We start from the raw sequence: 11773 nt of genomic DNA on the forward strand, positions 1-11773 counted from the left end.
ACATACAAGTACCTGAAGTCGGGACAAGAATCAACAATGATAAATTCAATATGTGTGCAAGAATCAACAACTGAGAAACGCAAAAAAAAAAAAAAACAACTTTTCTGAGTAAACACAAAGCTGATCATTTTGTAATAAAATGGCTGCTAGTACACAGACACAATTTTCGGAAAAAGCCAAAACTCTACTATCCGTTCATGCATGAGCCCTAGCAATGGGGAAAGTCAAACCTATCTTTAGCAAAGAAGACAACAGAGAGATTTGCAATATCATTCCAACCAAATTAATAAACTTTTATGCATTTCACATTCACCAAACCCACAAAGATCAATTAATATTTATCCATTTCTACATAGAAAGTACAATCGAGAGAAGAGTGTTCTAGAATTCAGACAACACATGAAAAAGAGCACTTTTGAGCTTCTTAATTTTTTGCAATGATTCTTGGCCTAAAGAATACCATATGTTCCGCCTAATTTAGCCGACTCATGGGATTCCTTCAATTTGTACGGTTGCCATATGTGGACTCAAGGAAAAAGTCTTATAACTGAAATATACTACAGTAGTAAATAAGAAGACAAAGTAATCTATAAAATGAGGAAATGTTAATGAGGCAAGCACTCATTAGAGGCAATCTCCTTTTTAGCATAGCAAGGCAATTTTTACATGCAAAAGACAGACTAGCACTGAATTCTGGACGATCTAGAACATTATCATGGACTTCTATCTTTTTAAAGTTTATTTTAAGGTGATGTGAAAGTTTGATAATAGATATGATACCTGGTTGCTTTGATGAGTTGGTCAAAGTAGATTTATATTTCTCTACTTCTCTACATTTATTCGGACCATTGCTAATTATCGTAAATTAAATTTCTAATACATGAACTCATGTAACTCAATGACTTATTTTTATCTCCTTCTTATAGTTAGGTGTGGCTTGCTTTGGGTTTGCCAAGTCAGATAACGGTGGAGAGTTTGCAGACTCATTACTGGGCAGAACCAGAAAAGAAAAGCCAGAGATATACTTCTTTTTAGGTTCTACTATCTTGATGTTTCTTATTACTTGCGTTTGCATTTGTAGGGAGTGTTGTCGTGTAGAGGAAGACGACGATGCTCCTCCACAGGTGTCGGAGGCGTAAGAGGCTCCTCCACAGGTCCTGGAGGTGCAAAAGGCTCCTCCACAGGCATCGGAGGCGCAAGAGGCTCCTCCACAGGCACTTCCTGTAGAGCCACTTGGTGATCCAAGTGTCATTGTCCACACATTTCCATTGATCCCATTTTGGGATGAGAGATGTGGACACTTTGACACTTGCTGTATATGTACAGTCGAGTTCGATGAGGTTAGCCTCTTACGAGCTCTTCCTTGCAGCCACATATTTCACCATGAGTGCATCCTCGAGTGGTTATTCACGGATGCTCGCCAGTGCCCATATTGTCAGTACGACTTTAGTTCCATAAATAGGGATTTCTTGTGTATTACCTGAAGAAATGTAACACACTATAATTATGTACAACTATATATTGTACAACTATATATTGTCGTAAGATAGTATTATGTGCAATAAGATTCAATACAAATTTTACTTATTATAGTTAAGTGATTCAGTCCGGTAACTAAAAGTGCATGCTGTAATGATAACTCCTTACAGTTAAGTTTCTTGGTTCCAGTATAATTTGTCTTTCCCTTTATTTATATAGTAGTATGTGTGTAACCCAATTACTTACTCTCAACCAAGAAAAAAGGATTAGAGTAAGAAAAAAAAGGGCAGAAGGTATTTTCACTTTTGCAATTACACACGATAATTTCTCCGTCGATATTCCATCTACAACGAAATCTTCCTTGTTTTCCCGTTCCAAGTCATTACAAAAGGAGAGAGAATTCTTGAACGAATTCCATGATTGTTTGCAAATTATTTCATGTTTTGGAGAGGATGCTATTGAAGAAAATGGAAATATTCTCTATAATATCTTGCTCAAATCAATTGTTTTGGGACTGTGTTATTCATGAAAGGGGGTTTGTTCATCGTGATATTAAATGGCATAATGTTATTCTGCTAGAGAATAGATTTGGAAAAAAGGTTGGAATTGAGCGTGAGAAAAGAAAGCTTAGGGGAACGCCCATGTATATGACACTAGAATCGGTTCTTGATGGGGAATATGGAACTGCTGTTGATATTTGGGCTTTCGGTTCCGCCATGTTTGAGACGATTACTGGAAAGAAAATATGGGATTGCACTGGAATTAACGATACTCTTCATCTGTTTTGCAAATTTGGAATGTAGTCTTCGTACTTGCACAACGAGAAGTTGTCCAAACATACGGAGGACTTTTTGAATAAGTGCCTTGCTACAGACCCATTTTCTCGATGGACAGCTGATATGCTTTTGAATCACCCTTTCGTTGCAACTAATAATCGCGTTCATCAGGAGAGAAAGAGGAATGAACTTAACCTGGTTTTTGTTTCAAATTTGGTTAATCCAATAATGAATGAGTTTTACAGTAGTGTCAAATTGAAGCCAATGAAGCTCTTGATCTGCATAACCAAAAAAAAGGAGAAGAAGCTGGTGGAAGGATGTTGATTATTCATCTTTGATTATGTTACTTTAAATGTTTCGGGTACTAGAATCTGTATAAATACAACAACAACTTCAACACTAGTTCATGTCTATGTTAGGGTTTTTGCCCTGATTTTTTTACTATATTTAAATTTTATTTTTTCTTAGAAGGAAAATAAAATTTATCATAATTACTTTTATTTTTCCTGCAAAAAAAATATAATTCTTTTCCATATTTGGCTAACCTCTTTCTTGGAGGAAAAGTTTTGGAACTCTATAAATAGAATACCCAATTCTCATACCATAGTATTCACAATGAAGTCTTTAAACAGTCTTTGTTTAGGGAGAGATTTCTACCAATAAATTTTAGGATTCTCAATTTTATTTTTAATATATAGGCCGTTTGGCCAAACCATATCCAATAATATATTTTTAGTTTAATTTTCATGTGTCATCTTATTTATAGTCTCATAGTTTGCAACTAATAGCTTCCGCATGACTCCCTCTCGATTTTGAACCCAACAAGTGGTATCAGAGCTTACGGTTCAATGGTCCAATGGTATGGTGAGACGAGATTAAACAGGTTCCAAGAGGTTTCAAAATCAAGTTGCAACAATTTGGGCTATAATGAAGATTTTTGTCGAACTACATGTGGAGAACAAGTTTCAACCATATTTTCAACACGCCTGCTGCTGCATATTTAAAAATGAAAATAAAATATTACTTTTAAACCAATTTTTAACCATGATATTTTAAACCTTATTTTTAACCATGGCAAGCAGCAGTTATGAAGATTTTATCAAGAATGAAGTTCATGCACGTGATATGAAGAGAAGATGAATCAAGTGAAGAAAAACAAGCCAAAAAGGGGAGATTTGTTAGGATTTTGCCTTGATTTTCTTACTATATGTAAGTTTTATTTTTTCTTAGAAGGAAAATAAAAGTTACCATAATTATTTTTACTTTTCCTGAAACAAAAAAGTATAATTCTTTTTCATATTTGGCTAACCTCTTTCTTGGAGGAAAGGTTTTGGAACTCTATAAATAGAACACCCCCTTCTCATACCAAAACACAATAACATCCACAATGAAGTCTTTAAAGTGTCTTTGTTTAGGGGGAGATTTCTCCCAATAAGTTTTAGGATTTTCAATTTTATTTTTAATATGTAGGCCGTTTGGCCAAACCATATCCAATAATATATTTTTAGTTTAATTTTTCATATGTCATCTTATTTATCGTCTCATAGTTTGCAACTAATAGCTTCCGCATGACGCCCTCTCGATTTCAAACCCAACAGTATAAACAAGAACACTTATGAAGTTCCTTAGCACCTTCAACACAAGATTATAAATAATATATCCAAGAAGTATGTTAAATTTCAGGCAGAGAGAGGAAACAAAATTTTTAAGACCAAGTCCCCCAACTTCACGGAGTGTCCTTAAGGAATAATTCCCCTCACTGTACCCGAGGTTATAGAATCTTCCTCCCAGAATAAAATGGCCTTCAATTCAAAAATAGCGGTACCTCAAATTGTTGGATTCAACGAACTCACTCAACGATTTGATTGATCACACAGAATAGTTTTTAAAGACAAGAAGAGTTTGTATTTTTTTTCAGAAAAATTTTGTACCAAAACTTGTGGATGAAAGAAGGATTTTATAGCCATCAGGTGCCTCTTCTGAAAGGTGGAAATGGTTCACTTAAAAGGTGTAACCTTTCTGAAAAATCATGTATGTTCGTCCAAAGAATGCGTCTTTTTCGAATAGGCATATCATTTCATGAATCAGTGTGTTATTTCTTTGAAGGGTTGCATCCCTTTCGAAGCATCAATCCGCTTCTGCACTGTATTTCAAAATAGTGTTTCCGCCATGGCATACATGCATATAAATGGAGGATAAAAACACAGAAAAATTTATTGCGTTTTTCCCTTTGGTATTTTTGGATTAAATTTCTGTCAAATAAAATTTGTCCAAAAAGATATATCTTATCGAGCGATCATTTTCCAAATCCAAATCCAAATACGAAGTCGAAGCCTAGCCAAGCGAGCGACGACAACGACGGCGCGAGGCACCACCTTGTTCTTGCCTCACTACCTATGTGGAGTAAGTGCTTCTTATTATAAACACTTCAAAGTTCCCTTCTCCCACCAATGTGAGAGAATTAGTGAACTTTTCCTTAAAAGAGTACACTTTTCATTTTGGTGTCTCTCTTTCTCTCCATTATTTTTCCTCCATTTTCCATTCATACTTTTCATACATATTGAACCCAACAATCCCCCACATGAATGGAGAATGACAACTTTTTTCGTAAAATTTTAAGGAAAAATATGTGATCATCAAGCAAAGACTGATTACATCTGGATAAGTGGGTTTTCCTTTAAACTTTCCGTAGTGAACATGTATCGGATGCACTCGGTCAATCGGTAGATATGATATCTTTGAACCGCTGAGCTTTAATATACACCTACACAACACATGTCACACAACCAGCATTTTATCATTTATGGTTCTCACGATTTTATTCTTTTTAGCCATGAACACGTCCCGATTTCATGAGAGCTTAGAGAATAGGCCTTTACTAACATTCTCCTTGAAGCGGCCTCCACTTTGACCTCACATAGGAAATTTCTAAATGTTCGATCCTATAGATTAAACTATTTGGTCAAATCTGTCAAATTTAGATAATCATTAAAAGACTTCACACCATAAATCTTATCCTTATTTCCTAAACATTATCTACATCATGAGAATGAGTTGGGTCTTTAACAATGTTGAACCTGTCAGGCACAACTTTGTTTGATCTCCTTGAACCTAGCTCTTGGGATCTCCCATATGGTAGGTAGAGTTAACGCCATGCTGACTTGTCTTAGGCCTTAAACCCATTCCCTTGGATGTTCTCTTAACTCCTTCTCTAGATAGACTTTTTGTAAGTGGATCCAACACATTATCCTTTAACTTCACATAGTCAATAATGATAATTCCACTAGAGAGAAGTTCTCAAACGGTATTATGTCTCCGTCTTATGTGACGAGATTTACTATTATACATCATGCTCCCTGCCCTACCTATTGCTGCTTGGCTATCATAGTGTATACATACTGGTGCCACTGGCTTGGGCTATTAAGAAATATCTTCCAAGAAATTTTGGAGCCATTCTACTTCTTCACCAGCTTTATCCAATGCGATAAATTTAGATTCCATTCTAGAGCGAGCAATACAGGTCTGTTTGGATGATTTCCAAGAGACCGCTCCTCCACCAATAGTAAATACATATCCACTCGTGGGTTTTACTTCGTTCGATCCGGTGATCTAATTTTCATCACTATATCCTTCAAGTACCACGAGATATATACTGTAATGCAAAGCATAGTCTTGAGTGTATTTGAGATAACCCAAAACTCTTTTCATTGCAACTAATGAGTTTTATTGAGATTACTCAGGTACCGACTTAACTTACTAATAGCGCATGCTATGTCTGGTTGTGTACAATTTATTATATACATTAGACATCCTAATACTCTTGTGTACTCCAATTGTGAGTCACTTTCACCTTCATTCTTTCGAAGTGCAAAGCTCACATCCAATGAGGTCTTGGCAATACCAAATTCCATATACTTAAATTTTTCAAGTACCTTTTCAATGTAATGAGACTGTGACAATGCCAACCCTTCTGGAGTTCTATGGATTCCTATCCCTAAGATCACATCCACAGCTCCAAGCTCTTTCATATCGGACTTTCTCTCGAGCATGTGTTTAGTTGTATTTATGTTTGAAATGTCTTTACTTAGGTGATTTGGAGTGTCTTTAATATAAACACACTTATCACATTCGTTAATTTTGAATCTGTTTGCCAACATGGTTTGGTCAAACTTTACATGCGATTGCTTAGGTGCTTGTTTTAGTCCATAAAGTGACTTAACAAGTTTACACACCTTTTTTTTTTTCTGGAACCACAAAACCCTCAGGCTATTCCATGTAAATTTCTTCCTCCAAATCTCTATTTAGGAATGAATTTTTCACATCCATTTTATGGATTTTAAGACAATATACCACCGCCAAGGCAATTAACATTCAAATCGACGTTATCCTTATTACCGGCAAGTATGCATAAAAGTAATCAAGGCTTTCTTTTTGTTTGAAGCCTTTTACTACAGGTCTTGCCTTGTATTTATCAATAGTATCATCCGCTTTCAATTTTGTTTTGAAGATCCATTTAGACCCTGAAGGTTTATTTCCTGGAGCAAGATCAATCAACTCCCACATATGGTTTCTTAAGATTGAATCAATCTCACTATCGACTGCCTCTTTCCAAAAGGATGAGTCCAAAGACACCATCGCTTCCTTAAATGTTTGAGGCTCATTTTCTGAGAGAAATGTTACAAAATTCGATCCAAATGAAGTTGAATTTCTTTGACGTGTACTACGTCTTGGATTCTCATCATTACGTACATTCTCACTTGGTTCATCTCGAGGTCGTTTAGTCCCTCAACTAGACTGTTCATGTCTAGTTTTATACGGATAAATATTTTTAAAAAATTCAGCATTATCTGATTCAATTATCATATTTTAATTAATATCCAAATGTGCAGATTTATGAACCAAAAACTAACATACTTTACTACTTTTAGCATATTCTATGAATACGCAGTCCACCGTTTTAGGTCCTATCTTAACCCTTTTAGGTATAGGAACTTGGACCTTTGCTAAACACCCCCACACTTTGAAATATTTCAAGTTGCGTTTCCTTCCTTTCCATTTTTCATAAGGGATTGATTGTGTCTTAATATGGGAAACTCTATTTAGTATTCGGTTGGCTATAAGGATAGCCTCCCTCCATAAGTTTTGCGGTAAACCTGAACTTATAAGTAAGACATTCATCATTTACTTCAACGTTTGATTTTTTCTTTCCGCAATTCCATTAGATTGAGGGGAATACGGGGCCGTAGTTTGATGGACAATTCCATTCTCTACACATATTTTGGCGAAGGGAGATTCATATTCTCCACCCCTATCACTTCTTATCATTTTTATCTTTTTCTCTAACTGATTTTCAACTTCAGTTTTATATTGCCTAAACACATCTATTGCTTTATCCTTATTGCTTAGCAAATAGACATAACAATATCTAGTGCAATCGTCAATAAAATTTATGAAATATTTTTTTCATCACGTGATGGTGTTGACTTCATATCACAAATGTCTGTGTGGATTAAGTCTAAGGGATTGGAATTCGTTTCAACGAACTTATACAGATGCTTGGCATACTTTGATTCCACACAAGTTTGACATTTTGATTTATTGCACTCAAAGTTTGGTAAAACTTCTAATTTGATCAATTTTTATAATATTTTGTAGTTAACATGGCCTAAACGTTCATGCCACAAATCATAAGACTCAAGCAAGTAAGAAGAAATTGAACTTCCATTAATTTCAATATTCATTTTGAATAGGCCTTCATTGAGGTAGCCTTCTCCTACATACACTTCTCCTTTACTAAGAACAATTTTTTCGAAAACAAATACACATTTGAATCTGTTTTTGGCTAGAAGTAAAACTTAAATCAAGTTCTTCCGTAACTTTGGAACATACAAGATATTATTAAGTGTCAACACTTTGCCAGAAGTCATCTTCAAGCACACTTTCCTATTCCTTCCACTTTTGCAGTAGCGAAGTTTACCATGTAGATCTTTTCTTCTACTTGAGCCGGAGCAAACATCGAAAATAACTCCTTGTTAGCACAAACATGTTGGGTGGCACCAGAATCCATCCACCATTCATGAGGATTTCCCACCAAGTTATATTAGAAAAACATAGCACACAGATCATCCATTTCTTTCTTAGACTCAGGCAGATTTTCTTGGTCCTTCTTCTTCCCTTTCTTTAGGGCACGACAATTCGTAGACTTATGGAAAATCTTGCCACAGTTGAAGCACTTTTCCTTGAATTTTTTCTTGGGTTGATTGCTTTTATTTCTAGCTTTCTTTTGCCTTTTAGAGTTGTTTTGATTATCTTCTACAATATTTGCTCCACTCATTGTAGAATTGCCTCTTGACCTTCTTTCAGCAGCTTTATTATCTTCTTCAATGCGTAGTCGTACAATCAGATCTTCGACTATCATCTCCTTGAGTTCGTGTTTCAAGTAGTTCTTGAAGTCTTTCCACATTGATGCTACTTAAAATGTTTCATTCACAATCAAACCTATAATAAAGTTCATGTGGACACTAATAACATGTTTAAATTGTTCAACAAAGGTGTATATCAAAATCATACCTTTCGCTAGGAGATCATAGATGATTACTTGCAGTTCCTACACTTGTGAAACAACAGACGTTGTTTATCATTTCGTACTCCAGGAATCTTGTAACAAAGAACTTTTTAGTTTTAGCATCCTCCGTCTTATACTTTCGTTCTAGCGCTCCCCATAATTCTTTTGCAATCTTGGTTTTGTTATACACATTATAAAGGTCGTCTTGGAGGCCACTCAAGATATAATTCCTGCAAAGGAAGTCTGAGTGTTTCCAAGCCTCCAAAATCATGAAGCTTTCTTTTTCAGAGGTTCCCTCGGGCACTTCTGGAGCTTTCTCAATCGTGAACCTTTGAAGACAAAGAGTGGTGAGTTGGAAGAACATTTTCTGCTGCCATCTCTTAAAGTCAATACCCACAAACTTTCTGGGTTTCTCCGCTGGTGCCATCGCCGGCGGAGCATTCATGCAACTTGATATGATAATACTAGTTTCCCACAGTCGTACCAGCATCATGCATTTGTCTATCGGTTATCATTTTTCTGTCACCACAAGATAGTACCGTTCGTATATCGAAATACTTATTAAAAAGTTGCAACAACTTTAAACACTTCTTGTTTCTAGTTAAATGATAAAGTTTGTATTACTTCCAATCGTCAACCAAGAGATATTTAACTTTTGATGAAGATTTGATGTCTTCAAATCACTAGTCAAGTTCAAATGGAGTAGAAAGCTTAAAGGTTTAAAATCCAAAAACAAGCTATACAGATTCCGAAAGTGATTATTCCTTAAGATTGTTACTTTCAATGTTTTGGGTAGTAGAATCTGTATAAATGCAACAATTTCAACACTAGTTCATGAATAAATAAGAAGACTTATGAAGTTCCTTAATCCCTTTAACACAAGATTATAAATAATCTATCCAAGAAGTATGTTAAATTTCAAGAAAAGAGATGAAACAAAATTTTTAAGACCAAGTCCCCCGACTTCACAGAGTGTCCTTAAGAAATAATTCCCCTCACTGTACCCGAGGTTATGAAATCTTTCTTCCAGGATAAAATGGCCTTCTATCCGAATAATAGCGGTACCTCAAATTGTTAGATTCAACGAACTCACTTAACAATTTTATTGATCACACAAAATAGTTTTTAAAGACAAGAAGAGTTTGTATCTTTTTCAAAAAAAAATTGTACCAAAACCTGTGGATGAAAGCAGGTTTTTATAGCCATCAAGTGACTTTTCTGAAAGGTGGCAATGGTTCACTTAAAAGGTGTAACCTTTTTAAAAAATTATGTCTGTTCGTCCAAAGAATGCATTTTTTTCGAACACGCATACCATTTCATGAATCAGTGTGTCATTTCATTGAAGGGTTGCATCCGTTCCGAAGCATCAATTCACTTCTGTACTGCATTTCGAAATAGTGTTTCCGCCACTGTATGCATGCATATAAATGGAGGATCAAAAACACAGAAAAAAATTATTGCATTTTTCCCTTTGGTATTTTTAGATTAAATTTCTGTCAAATAAAATTTGTCTAAAAAGTATATCTCATCGATCGATCATTTTTCGAATCCGAATCTGAAACCGAAGCCAAAGCCAAAGCCAAAGACGAAGTTGAGCCGAGCTAGCAACGACGACGACGACGGTGCGAGGCACCACCTTGTTCTTGCCTCACTATCCATGTGGAGTAAGTTCTTCTTATTATAAACATTTTAAAGTTTTCTTCTCCCACCAATGTGGGAGAATTAGTGAACTTTCCATTAAAAGAGTACACTTTTCATTTTGGTGTCTCTCTTTCTTTCCACTATTTTCCCTCTATTTTCCATTCATACTTTTCATACATATTGAACCCAACAGATTAGAATTACATTAATGTATAGGAACCATGTTAAGGCAACTTTGAGAAAAAAAAAAAGAGTAAATACATAAAGACACCCTTGAACTTGTCCGATATTTGTAAAAAGACACTTTAACTTTGCGGATGACCTATTACCCCATTATTCTTATTCAAAGTACATCTTTATCACCCTTATATGAGTACTCTCACTTTAAAATCACTGAGTGTAAAACACGCGCGCAAATGTGCCAATTTTTTTTTAAATGACAAACAATAGAATAAACTATCTCTTCCTCTCTTATGTGTGGGTCTCTTTCGTCTCCCCCAAGCTCTCTCTCAGTTCTCCTCTATTTCTCTTTTTCCACTTTTTTTTCTCATTCTCTCTAATATTTTGATTCTCCCCGTCACCTTTCTCTCCTCTCTCACGTTGTTACCCTCTCTAATGGTTGTTCATCCCCACCTCAGTGTGTATGTTGCTCACTGTGTATATTGTTAGTGTGTATGGATTTCGATGGTTGCTGCTTCTTTCTTTTATCATTTTTGTTTTGATTAGTTTCTGCTTTTTTGTTTTGATTAGTATTTGTACTAATTTAATCCTTTTAAAAAAAATCCTCCTTTCTTGCCGAAGAATATGACTGGCAATATGGTGTGATCAGAAAAAATGATTGAAAAAAAGGTGATAACAATTTTGAATCTATGGCTTCTCTTAGTTTTTTCTATTAATTCTTCTTCATTCTTTCTTTCTCTATCATTTTCGATTGAAAATAGTGATAATCATCGAAAATCGATGATTTAATTATCAGAGTTTAATTTCATCGACAACCATAGCTGACTTTCTTTTCTCTTTTTCTTCTCTTCAACTCACTAAATCTCCTAATATTAAACGACCGGTTCAAATCCAGCAAGACGGTCACCAAAAATTATTTGCAAAACATCTATAAAAAAGAGGAGATTAGAGAAAGATTAAAAAAAGAAGAAAGAAAAGCAAAAGAATTAGAATATTATATTAATAAAAGAGACAATAAAAAATAATGGAGCTTTTTTTGTTGGAGAAAGCTGAGGAAGACATCAATGGAGAAGAAGAGATTTTATAATTATTTGACAAATAAATGACATATGGAAATTTTTAATTGGTAATT

The 11773-nt window shown here is 35.0% G+C and overlaps 1 pseudogene; it reads left to right on the forward strand.

Annotated features, from left to right (window-relative positions):
* The first annotated feature begins 1702 nt into the window (after positions 1-1702).
* Positions 1703-2579, forward strand: LOC107861950 (annotated as a pseudogene).
* The last annotated feature ends 9194 nt before the right edge of the window (positions 2580-11773 follow it).

This window comes from Capsicum annuum, chromosome 1 (assembly GCF_002878395.1).
Source record: "Capsicum annuum cultivar UCD-10X-F1 chromosome 1, UCD10Xv1.1, whole genome shotgun sequence".
Classification (NCBI taxonomy): domain Eukaryota; kingdom Viridiplantae; phylum Streptophyta; class Magnoliopsida; order Solanales; family Solanaceae; genus Capsicum; species Capsicum annuum.